The sequence below is a fragment of the Pelodiscus sinensis genome, chromosome 15 (assembly GCF_052426305.1).
Source record: "Pelodiscus sinensis isolate ZL-2025 chromosome 15, ASM5242630v1, whole genome shotgun sequence".
NCBI lineage: Eukaryota > Metazoa > Chordata > Testudines > Trionychidae > Pelodiscus > Pelodiscus sinensis.
The window spans coordinates 35,835,184-35,846,643 of record NC_143066.1 but is presented as its reverse complement, the minus strand read 5'-3'; positions in this window follow the sequence as shown (position 1 = coordinate 35,846,643).

The following is an 11,460-nucleotide window of genomic DNA, read 5'->3' as shown; positions in this document are numbered from 1 at the left end:
TACAGATGGTATTTCTGGGTCCTGTACAGGGTGAAAAGAAACTCCTCCCTCTCCGCCAGCAGCCTTCACCCATCCCAATTCCCCCGGCTTGTCTTGTCCACACCACAGCTTCACGCCCACAATCCCCCCATGCCTACCAGTTGCCACCCAGTGGACCCCCTGTATCCCTGACGGGAGGTAGGTGGTGTAGCGAGGGAACCCCCTTTCTTGTTGGTATGGCAGAGGGGTGACCAGGCCAAATACAAGTGACTGTCACTGACCTGGCACATGGGGTCACAACCTCACTCAAATCTGGCCCAGTTTGGTTGCTTGGCCCCCCATTTTCGCAGCCCTGAGGCAGGGCACTGAGCATTTTAACCACCACCTCATGCTGCAGGGGTTAGAGGGCCTCAAGCAGCCACCTAGCCAGGCTAGGAAATGACCGGGAGCTTGCCAGGGGAGGGCAACCTCCGGCCCATTGGAGGGGGGCGGGCTGTGTGTGGTCGGCAAGACACTTTGTTTACCGTTACCCATGTGCATTTCCCATAGAACTGCCCATTGCAGGATTTTTGCATCATACTAAAGATTTAAGCTGAGGAACGGGCTGTCAGCTGGGCCCCAGAGATGGTTTAGGAATAGAGACATTCCCACTGGAGCACACAAAAGAATACCAGGAGCTGGCGCTCCTGGCTCCCTGCCCGGTGCTGGCTGCAGGATCTCCCAGGAGAGGGCGGGAGGGTCGGGGCCGGCTGCAGGATCTCCCAGGAGAGGGCGGGAGGGTCGGGGCCGGCTGCAGGATCTCCCAGGAGAGGGCGGGAGGGTCGGGGCCGGCTGCAGGATCTCCCAGGAGAAGATGCCCTTGCCCCTGACACTGACAAGAGTTGTTTTTGGTGTCTCCCATCCCAGGATGTGCAGAAATCTGTGCTCGCCCCCAATGCAGCGCGGCTTCCCCTCCTGCTCGGTCTGTCCCAAGCAAAGCCCTGCTCTTGTCTAAGTGACATCCCAGCTGCAGCCATGGAACGGAGCAGCGTGTCCCCAACGGACCCTGCACTGTGATAGCACCGCCACTGCAGGATCAGGGATGGGCAGGAGAGCAGCCTCTGCCAGACTTGTCCAAGCACAGCATGGGACAATGCTTCTGGTGAATACATACCTCGGAGGTAGCAGGGGGATCAGTTCATAAGGGGTTGAAGGCAGCAAGTGACGTGCAGATGCGCCTAGTACCATTCCTGGCCACAAGACACTACTCTGGAGGGCGCCTTAGAAATCCAAACACGGGCCTCAAGAAAAACGACGAGACAAGTGAAAGCCGCGTTGGGTTATCCCCAGAAGGGTGGTGCCACTCGCCCCTCTCCAGAGCTATTACAAGCCATTACAAAGCTCCTCTGTGATTCAGAAGAGGGCCCAAAGCAGCCTCCCAATTCATACGCAGGTGATCGCTTGAAGCACGAAACAAGCGGTGTGGGCTGTTTGCAGTGGCCGCCTGGAGGGAAAAGCTACCACGTACCCACGCAGTGCTGAGAGGCAAGTCTCCTTCCTTCCTCTCTGTAATACAGGGGAGTTTGCCTTGTCCAGCCCCAGCCAGGGAGTAACTCCCACCCCCACAACATGGTACCTTTTACTGTAGCTGTGGTACTTAGAGCACCTGCAACCCACGCCCCATGTGGCTGCATTTACGTCTCGAGTGGTTCCGAAGGCCCCTGCGTTACAGGTGCTGCTGCGTGTTGTCTCCGCTGCGCGCACTCAGGCCCCTGGTTACGCACACACGCACACGCACCCATCGTTTGTTCAGTGTCTGCTTGCAGCACGTGTCATGTTACACAGAGAAGAGCACACTCCTGCCTTTGTGTCTCTGCCTCCGCAGGAAGGATCCCGCTGAAAGGCCCCGGTCCCGCCTCAGTGACAAGCCAGCTGATGAGAAACATCTCAGCATACCCTGAGCTGGGTTTGTGCTGCGACTCCCCAGGCTCTAGAGCAGTGATGGGCCAAGCAGACGAGTGAGTGGGCCGCATGAGTGACCCTGCTGCAAGAGGATTGTAACCAAGACAGGCTCCCGGGACAGGGTAGCTCTGCTCACTGCACTTGTGCGCCTAGAATTTGCGGGGTGCCAGTTGAACCGTAGCAGTGCTGTGATTGATTGCCGTGCGCCACCTCTGCATCCAGCCAGCCCCACACTTCATGTGCCCCTGGCTTTACGTACGTGTCACTTTAGTAATACCGGTAGGAAGAAAACGACACAGACAGAAACCAGCGGACTCTGACAACCTCGTGCATGGGCAACGGTAAAGAAAATGTGGGCTACACACAGAGCCCCAATGGGCTGCATATTGCCCACCAGTGCCCTAGAGGGTGCTATCAAGCCCTGGGTTTCAGCAGTGCGAGCAAGCTGGCAGGTTATGAAGGAAAAGCATCCCTGCACTAACTACTACTGACCCTCTGAATGCCAGCCTGGGCCAGAGGGACAATCCACACGCACAGGACGGGTTTTCAGCAGGCTGCCCAGAAACACACCCACAAACCTTGCCAGCAATGCCACATCCCGCTCAGAACGGCCGCACGCACCCATGCGACGGGGGTCACTGCCCGGGCAGTTCAGCATTTGCACGTGTAGGGTTGCCAGATGGTTTAACCAAAAATACTGAACCCACCCCCACAAAAAACAAAACAAAAAAACAAAACAAAACAGGGAAAATATTCTGTTGAGGGAGGTGAAAAAAAAAGAAAGGGAAGACCAAAGTTGTTGAACGCAAAAAACCCCCAAAAAACAAACCAGCATTAAAACAGCATGGCCCCTTTCAGAGTGCATGCAGAGTCAAAATAGGGATAGGAACAGGGGAGAGGTTGAGCACTAAGACCCAGGGAAGGCAGGGCTTCCCCTTGGTCTTTAGGCTTTTTGCCGGTGGCCATTTTGTTTTCTTGATCAAGTCAGAATGCAGCTTCCCTGCAGAACCAGGTAAGCAGTGTGTTCGGGGGTGGGAGGCCGGGGGCTGGGCCCAGTTGCTGAGTGTGTCGGAGGGTTGCCAGGTGTTCGGTATTTTCGCCTCCTGGCTGGGGGGGGGGAAAATCAGAACACACTGGGCTGTCTGGGTCAATACTGGACACCTGGCAACCCTATGCACATGCAATTACCCAAATGTAGTGCACTACGTATATCCCTCTACCTCTGCAGATGCCGGTTTGGATGCCGGCTGAAAATCCAGCCCTGGGTAGCCCTGCAGTCTCAGGGGAAATCCCATCTTCCAGGATTTGGCCAACGCCCTCACGATGCGATAATACTGCAGCCCCCCCCAAGACACATCCTCAAGGCCCACAAGCAGCAAGATCAGATCAGTCTCTGCCTCAGCTGAGCTTGATTCAAGCCAGGAATCGAGGGACGCCCTATCCTAACACCAGCTCTCACAAAGGAGGGAAGTGGAGGGGGCACGTCCCCTGCCCCGCACCAAGCAAGAAGATTAAAATGGCACCTCCTCCCAATTAACCGGGGATCGGCCCGAGGGCGCAGGCAGTGATATGGCAGAGCTGCTGCCACCTCGCTCCTGGCCAGCGCGCTCGGTTTCAGGCTGCAGCCCACCACTGCTGGTTCCTGGGGCCCAGCATTTTCTACAGACTTGAAGGTTTCCTTTAAGCCAAGGCTGGCCTGTGGGCGGAGACAAGTCTCTGAGGGTACAGAGTTGCAGCAGGGAGGGTTAGGTGTGACTGCAGAGGAAGGGCTCTGAGGAATAGGCTCAGACAAGTCGTTTTAGCGGGAAAGCTGAGAACCCGCATTACGAGGCACTATACCAAAATGGGGGCTGTGGGGACAGGTCACAAGCACCTAAAAAGTTGTTACAAGGAAGAGAGAGAAAAATTGTTCACCTTGGCCTCTGAGGACAGGATAAGAAGCAATGGGCTTAAACTGCAGCAAGGGAGGGTTAGGTTGGACATTAGGAAAAACTTCCTGCCAGGGTGGTTAAACACTGGAATAAATTGCCTAGGGAGGTTGTGGAATCTCCACCAGTGGAGATATGTAAGAGCAGGTTAGACAGACACCTGTCAGGGATGGTCTAGCTGGTGCGTGGTCCTGCCATGAGGGCAGGGGACTGGACTTGATGACTCTCGAGGGCCCTTCCAGGTCTAGTGTTCTAGGATTCTATGAAAAATAGAGCAGAATGAGGTGGCCTGATAAATTAGCGTGAGACAAGTGGTATGCATGACAGGAGAAGGGTCAATGTTGCAGCGCAGTGGGCAAGAGTTCAGGTTACTGCAGGCCTGAGACCAAGCAAGCTGGCAGGTGGGCGTTTTAGGGAGAACAGAAGAGCTTAGGACAGCGCATGGTGGACACGAAAGTGCTGGGACCTGAAGGCATCAGAACTTTGCCCAGTTGTGTAGCAGGCTGCACTACCTGGCCCATAGCATCCCGGGCCTGTGGGGCAGATCCCTCCTGCACCCTGAGCTGGCTCGGCCTGCCTGCCCCCAGCTGTCCACCTCCTTTGCTCACCTGGCTCTGGGTTAAGCCACCCCTGTGCCTCCAAGCCACCGGCAGTCAGGTGGAGGGTAATTGTGACTGAGCTCGTCACACAAAGGGCAAGAGACGTACTCCCAGCGCACGAAGCCCCACGGCTCAGCTGCCGCGACATGCCACTCACCTGGGTTACGCGGCTTCGCTCGCCTGCATGCCGCCAGGGCTGCGTCGGGACGACCTACACCTTCCAGATCCACGCAGCCCCTGGCTTTGCAGGCATTGCTCAGCCTCACTCTGCCAGACCCGGGGGGGCCATGTTTGCTGCAGGGAGGCTGCTGCTGCTGCCACCCGATGCATATTTGATGACTGCTATTATTCTCATCTCCACTCCTGACCGGCGAGACGGGAGTAACCTTTCCTGCTGGGGAACAAATGATGGGCAAGAGGCAGCGCGCACTACTCCCTCGACTGTGCTGATGGACCCAACTGCAGATGTCTCCAAGGAGGGAGAGGAAGGACTGGTGTCGGCAAGAGAGCAGCTACCTGCCAGGGGCTTCAGAACAGGGAGCCAAACAGACTAGCTTGTCCCACTGCACCTCCTACTGGACGATGCTTGAAACAGACACAGGTGTTGGAACAAGGGGAGACAGGTGCGAGCAGACACGCAGTACCCAACAAGCACTGTCACACTGAACGAGCTGCTGTCCGCCCGAGGGCCAGGGGAGAATCATTGTGGGAACTCCAACCAATACATAAGGGAGCTATAAAGGCAGCTGTTCTGTTTTGCCAAGGTGAAATCAATCCTTTTACGCCAACCAGATGTGCTCTTTAAACAACATCTGCCCTCAGTGAGTGGTTTAAAGGATTTCACGCAGCACTGGCAGGCAGAAGACTTGGGATTTTATCTCCAACAATGGCACAGACTTAACCACGTGACCTCTGGTGGTTCACTCCCTGCCACTCTGCCTGTTTCCCCAGCTGTGTAACGGGATGGTACCTGCCTTTATAAATAGCAGCATGATTCTTCTCTCTCCTAGCACTGGAGCAGCGATTCGTACCCAATTCGATCCGTCAGCCACTTGTGAGAACTGCTTGCAAGAAGAGATGGTAGCTTTGTTTACGGGCTTGGGGAGTGATGCATTGTGGGGTGCCAAAAGGCCCTAATTCAGATCCCACGAAGAGCTGAGAATCTTTGCAGGGGGTTGAATTGAGACCACAAGCTCATAGACTTTAAGGCCAGAAAGGACCATAGTCTGACCTCCTGCAGGTGGCAGGTCACACTCACCCCCCTCCTCTTGTAATGGAACCCCTACCCTCCAAGTTACCAAGGGCCTCAAATCTTGATTTAAAGACCTCAAGTACAGAGAATCTCCCATTTCCTCTAGGACAAAGCAGCAGATTCGGGGTGGGCACATACCTGCCCATAGGCCAGATCCGGTCTGCTAGGGTTAGCCCCCGGTGGGCCCCCAGACCTCTGTATTTTCCTGCACCTCTACAGCTACGGGGATTGCAGTCCCTGATGGTCACTGAGTGCCGTTCCCAGCCAATGGGAGCTGCGATCGCCCGTACCAGTGGAGATGCAGGTAAATACAGTGACAGTTAGTTACCAATACTAACACGTTCCTGGCTCCGCTGGAAATACCTCCTCCCCTGCACTGCAGCCTAGGTTTGTACTAGCCTTTTTCACAGCTGCATCGTCATAGTAACCCCTCAATACACCCAGCTCTTTCACTTCCCCTGTCATTTCCAACTGATGCAACCTCTGCTTCTTCCTGAGTGGTGTCCCTGTGGGTGCTCCGCTCAGGCCTCGGTGCGTCCTTGCTCCGCTGATGGGAGATTTTTGCCTAGCAGTGCCTCCCGCGCCGTGCACGCGCAGTCACCATCTTGCACTGTTTTCGTCTGTTAGGTGCCTACCTCCCACTGCAACGGTTCCAAACACTATGTGACCTTATCAGGGGTGTCAAACATACCCCTTTACCACAGCACACGTCTCCTGAGTTTGGGACACAGGGCAATCACAACCTTTGTTGTCTTATGTGCGAGTCTGCACATGCGTTGCCTGCAGTCCTGGTTCGTGACCGTCCACGTTCCCAACCTCGCAAAGCGCCTCACACTCCCACCAGTAGTACTACAATCTCTGACTGGTGGACCTCTCCAAACAATCCGGGTGTACCTTCCCATCAATAGCAGTCACAACCGATGCATCACTTCTGGGATGCGGCACGAGAACAGTACAGGGCAGATGGTTTCAACCCGAGATGCACCTCCATATCAAATCCGGGAACTCAGGGCCATCCGCAAAGCATGCGCTCACTTCCTCCCACTTCTAAAGGGCAGAACCATTCATGTCCTCATGGACAACACACTGTCTACGTCTTACATCAACTGACGGGGAGGGAGAGGGGGAATGCCCGATCATGCTCACTCTGAGCAGAAGCAATCAGATTTTGGAACTGGTGCTGCAAGAACCAGATAACCCCAACTGCTGCTTACATACCAGGCCAACAAAATACCACAAATGACAAATTGAGCAGACACGTCTCTGAGCAACACGAGTGGGAATTCGGACTCAACGGTCTCCTCCCAATTTTCCCACAGTAGGGTTCCTCACACGTAGATCTATTTGCAACAGCAACCAATAGCAAATGCCACCAATTCTGCTCCCAAGCAAGTCAGGGCAAGATGTCAGAGGGAGACGCCTTCACCATCCACTGGACCACTCCCCTACTCTATGCTTTCCCACCGATTCCTTTACTCTCCAGAGTAATCAACAAGCTCCTCTTGGACCTGGCCACAGTAATTCCCAACTGGCTGAGATAACCTTGGTTCCCCTACCCATGTCACCTATCAATAGCTTGACCAATTCCTCTCCCCATGGAGTTCCCACTTACTAACCCAACACCGGGGCAAGACCCCCCGAACATCAAAACCCTGAAGCCCAGAGCATGGCTTCTCCATGGCTCCAAAATGAAGACCTTACTAGCTTGGAGAGAGTTAAGCGCATCCTACTGAATAATCGACGCTCCTCCACAAGATACACCTACTAAAACAAATGGAAACATTTTCAGGAGTGGTGTAGAGATCGTCAATTACAGCTGAACACCACTCCCATACCTACCGTACTGGAGTACCTGATGGATCTCAGCGACGCAGGCCTCTCCATCAGCTTGATTCAAGTTCATCTCTCTGCTGTCACGGCCTTCCATGAACCAGCGGACAATCTCTCACTCTTCGCACACCTCATGATGAAGCGTTTCTTGACAGGCTTGCGGAAAACACGTCCAAATTTACGCCCGCCTGTACCTCCTTGGGACCTGTACCTCATACTTGACACATGCTCTAGGCCACCCTTTGAACCGCTAGCCACTACCCCACTGCAATACCTACCCATGAAAGTGGCTTTCCTAATGGCAATAACATCTGTGAAATGAGTGGGTGAAATTGCAGCCCTCATGGCTCACCCACTGTACACTACCTTTACTAAAGACAGGGTCATGCTCAGACCTCATCCCAGGTTTCTCCCTAAAGTTATATCGGACTTCCGCCTGAATGAACCCATATACTTAATCACATGCTTTCCTAAACCTCACACCTCTCCGAGAGAATTCATCTTGCACATTCTAGATGCCGGACAAGCCCTCACCTTTTATTTAGAGAGGACCAAAGAGTCTAGGAAATTGGACAGACTCTTCATCTCTTTGTCTGGTTCCCACAAGGGAACAGCCGTCTCTGCACAATGGATTTCCAAGTAGATTGTGAGTTGCATATACACGTCCTACCAGCTTCATGGAAAAGCACCACCACAGACTGTTAGAGCACACTCCACGTGCGATAGCCACATCGACGGCTTTCCTACATAATGTGCCACCAGCGGACATTTGTAGAGCAGCTACATGGTCTTCCTATCAGACTTTCACACATTATGCTCTACAGAAAGGACCCTTTCTGCCACCACTCTAGCAGGCGTGGTCCTTGCTTCTTCACATAAATGACTCCAACGGCCAACACTGTATGGTGGGTACTGCTACTAAGTCACCTGAGTGGAACACACCCAGGGACACCACTTGAGGAAAAAGAAGTTACTCATCCTGTGGGTCGTCTACTACCCTCCCTTCCTCCTCTTTGCTTGGAGTCCTTTATTGGATTTCGGATAGAACAGAGGGAGGCTCACACGGTGCATGCACCTAAGAGACAACACCTAACAGCGCGAGAGGGTGAGTGCGCAGGCGAGGCACGGGAGGCACTGCTAGGCAAAAGTCTCCAATCAGTAGTGCAAGGACACGCTGAGACCTGAGCAGAGCACCCACAGGGACACACATCTCGAAGAACCATTGTTACCGCACGGGGTGAGTAACGTCTTCTAATAGCAAACATTCTTGTGCATTCCTAAGGGTTGGGGTTATCTTTGTGTTGCCTGCCACTTTTCGTAGCACCCTCCCACTTTTTGTGCCACAGCCATTCGCGAACATGTTACATAAGATTGGCCCCGTGACCAATCCTTCAGGACCTCTACTAGTAACATCCCTCGAGCCTGACAGCTCATCGTTCTGCACGACCCTTTGAAGTCTCCATGTAAACCAGTTTCTTGCCCATCTTTCGAGTGTGTGTATTAATCCCCAGCATCTTTAAGAGAATTTATAATTTCCCAGGGTAAAGCTGTTACACTCACACTATGGTTATGTCCACACTGTAGCCTTCTTGTGGAAAAGCTTATGCAAATGAAGCGCGGCGTGGAATATCGCTGCGCTTCATTTGAATAATTAATAAGCAGCCATTTTTGCGCAAGAGGCTTTTGCGCAAAAAAGAGCAGTGTAAATGGCTCCTTTTTGCACAATAACGTCCTCTTGCACAAGAGCCGGTCTTCCTCATCTGTTCAGGAGGAACGGCTCTTGCACAAGAGGGGGTTTTTTGCACAAAAAGGAGCCATCTACATTTCTCTTTTTTGCGCAAAAGCTTCTTGCGCAAAAATGGCTGGTCATTAATTATGCAAATGAAGCGTGGCGATATTCCATGCCGAGCTTCATTTGCATAAGCTTTTCCGCAGGAAGGCTACAGTGTAGATGTAGCCTATGTCCTCAAGAACAACAGGGACAAGATAAACTTAAAAAACAACAAATAGTCTGCTAGCACTTTATAGACTAACAAAACATGTAGATGGGATCATGAGCTTTCGTGGGCACAGCCCACTTCTTCAGATGACCGGAGTGTTGTATGTCCAGAACAAAAATAAATAGGGGAGAAGGGAGGAGGAGGAGGAAAAAAATGGGAGGGGGGGGGGAACAAAGGAGGCAGTGGGTATATAAATATCAAAGGGAAAACCGAGCAGTATGTAACAGGCAAAACTGATAGTCTATAAGCACCTAAAAACTGGATAGTTAAAAGAAGCAGATAAGGACCATTAGTTAGCAATTAGAGAGGAAGAGTACTAACACCAGAATCTACAGACAAAGAACCATTGGCGGGTTGGTTGGTTGATAATGTCCCAGCCATCGGGTATCTTGATTCAACCGATTGACATGAGAATTAAATTTGTGAATGAATTGTAGTTCCAACCCTTCCCTATGTATTTGGCTTGTGGAATTGGTCTGTAACAAAACCTGAAGAGCTCTTAATGAAAGACCAGGCAAATGAATGTGTTCACCAACAGGTTTCCGTATGTTCCCTTTATGGATAGCTGATTTGTGTCTATTGATGCTTCCCCGCAGGGACTGTCCAGTTTGTCCAATATATATTGCAGTGGGGCATAGCTGGCGTTTTTCTGCTCTTATCTCCCGTTAGTGAACCCATGCCTGTGCCATGGGTCTGGACTCTAATGAAGTGAGTATTTATTATGCCAAGTGTTCAAAAAGCAAGGATTTAACTGCTGATTACAATCAACAGCCCCACTCCTCACAGGGTGACCTCTGCATTTAAAACACGCCACCGGGAGAATTCAAAAAGTAGGTGCAGGCAGGCTCCTCTCAGAATTCTCCTGAGCCAGCTGCACTTCACTGGAGGTTCACAGGCCTAGCTTGATGGGGGTGACCCTTGTCACTCTTTGAAACAATTGTCACTGCATGACTGACACGCTGCCCCGCACCGCACTTTCAAAAACTAGCAGAGCCCACAGCTGTAACTGTCTCATTGAATTAAACAAACCTAGCTGGAGTCAAGTCCCCTTCCCGGCTAAATGCTCCTTTTACAATTTAATTCAGCCAATCAAATGTGCTTAATTGCCTGGAACAGGCACAGCCTCTAGTTTGGAGCAGAACCCAATTCAAGCCCCGGTCATTTCCAGGAAAGACAAGCTTGAGGGAGGGACTGTTGGACCACACAACACTAGAATCAGAGATGCATCAAAAATGTAGGACTGGCAGAGACCTTAAAGCACTCATCAAATCCACCCCCGTGCGGAGACAGGACCAAGCAAACCTAAAGAGATGTAGTTCATTGACTTTCAGGGATATAGAGACCATTCATCCACTGGCGCTTTCCTCAGAAGAGATGATGGCAGGGCCGGCCCGAGCCATTCGTGCACCCCAGACGTGCAGCCCCGCCCCCGCCTGGTCTGGCAACCCCGCACAGCGCCCCCTACAATGAGGCGCCCCGGGTGGTAGCTTGGTCAGCCCATAGCTTGGGCCAGCTCTGGAGGATGGGGCTGCGTTCATATTTATAGCTTAACACTTAAGTTGCGTTTAGTGTTCCTTTTCAGATCACATACTTAAAGCCTTTTAAGACTGCACTTGAAAGAGAATCCTCTGAACTGTTATTCATGCTAAAATTCGACACTTTATACCTGAGTCTGAATAAAGGATCTAGTTATCTTACCCATTACAAAGATTGCTTCCCCAATTATCACCTCTAATATCATTAGCTCACAGACATTTACCTTCCCCCTCTCCCATCCCCCTTCTGTTCTGAAATTTGATTTGTCCTTTTCATATGTGTTCATTTTTTAAATTGTATCCTTTGGTATATATGGTTGTGACAATTTTCTTTCACTATTTGATCTGAGGAAGTGGGTCTGGCCCACGAAAGCTCATCACCTAATAAACCATCTT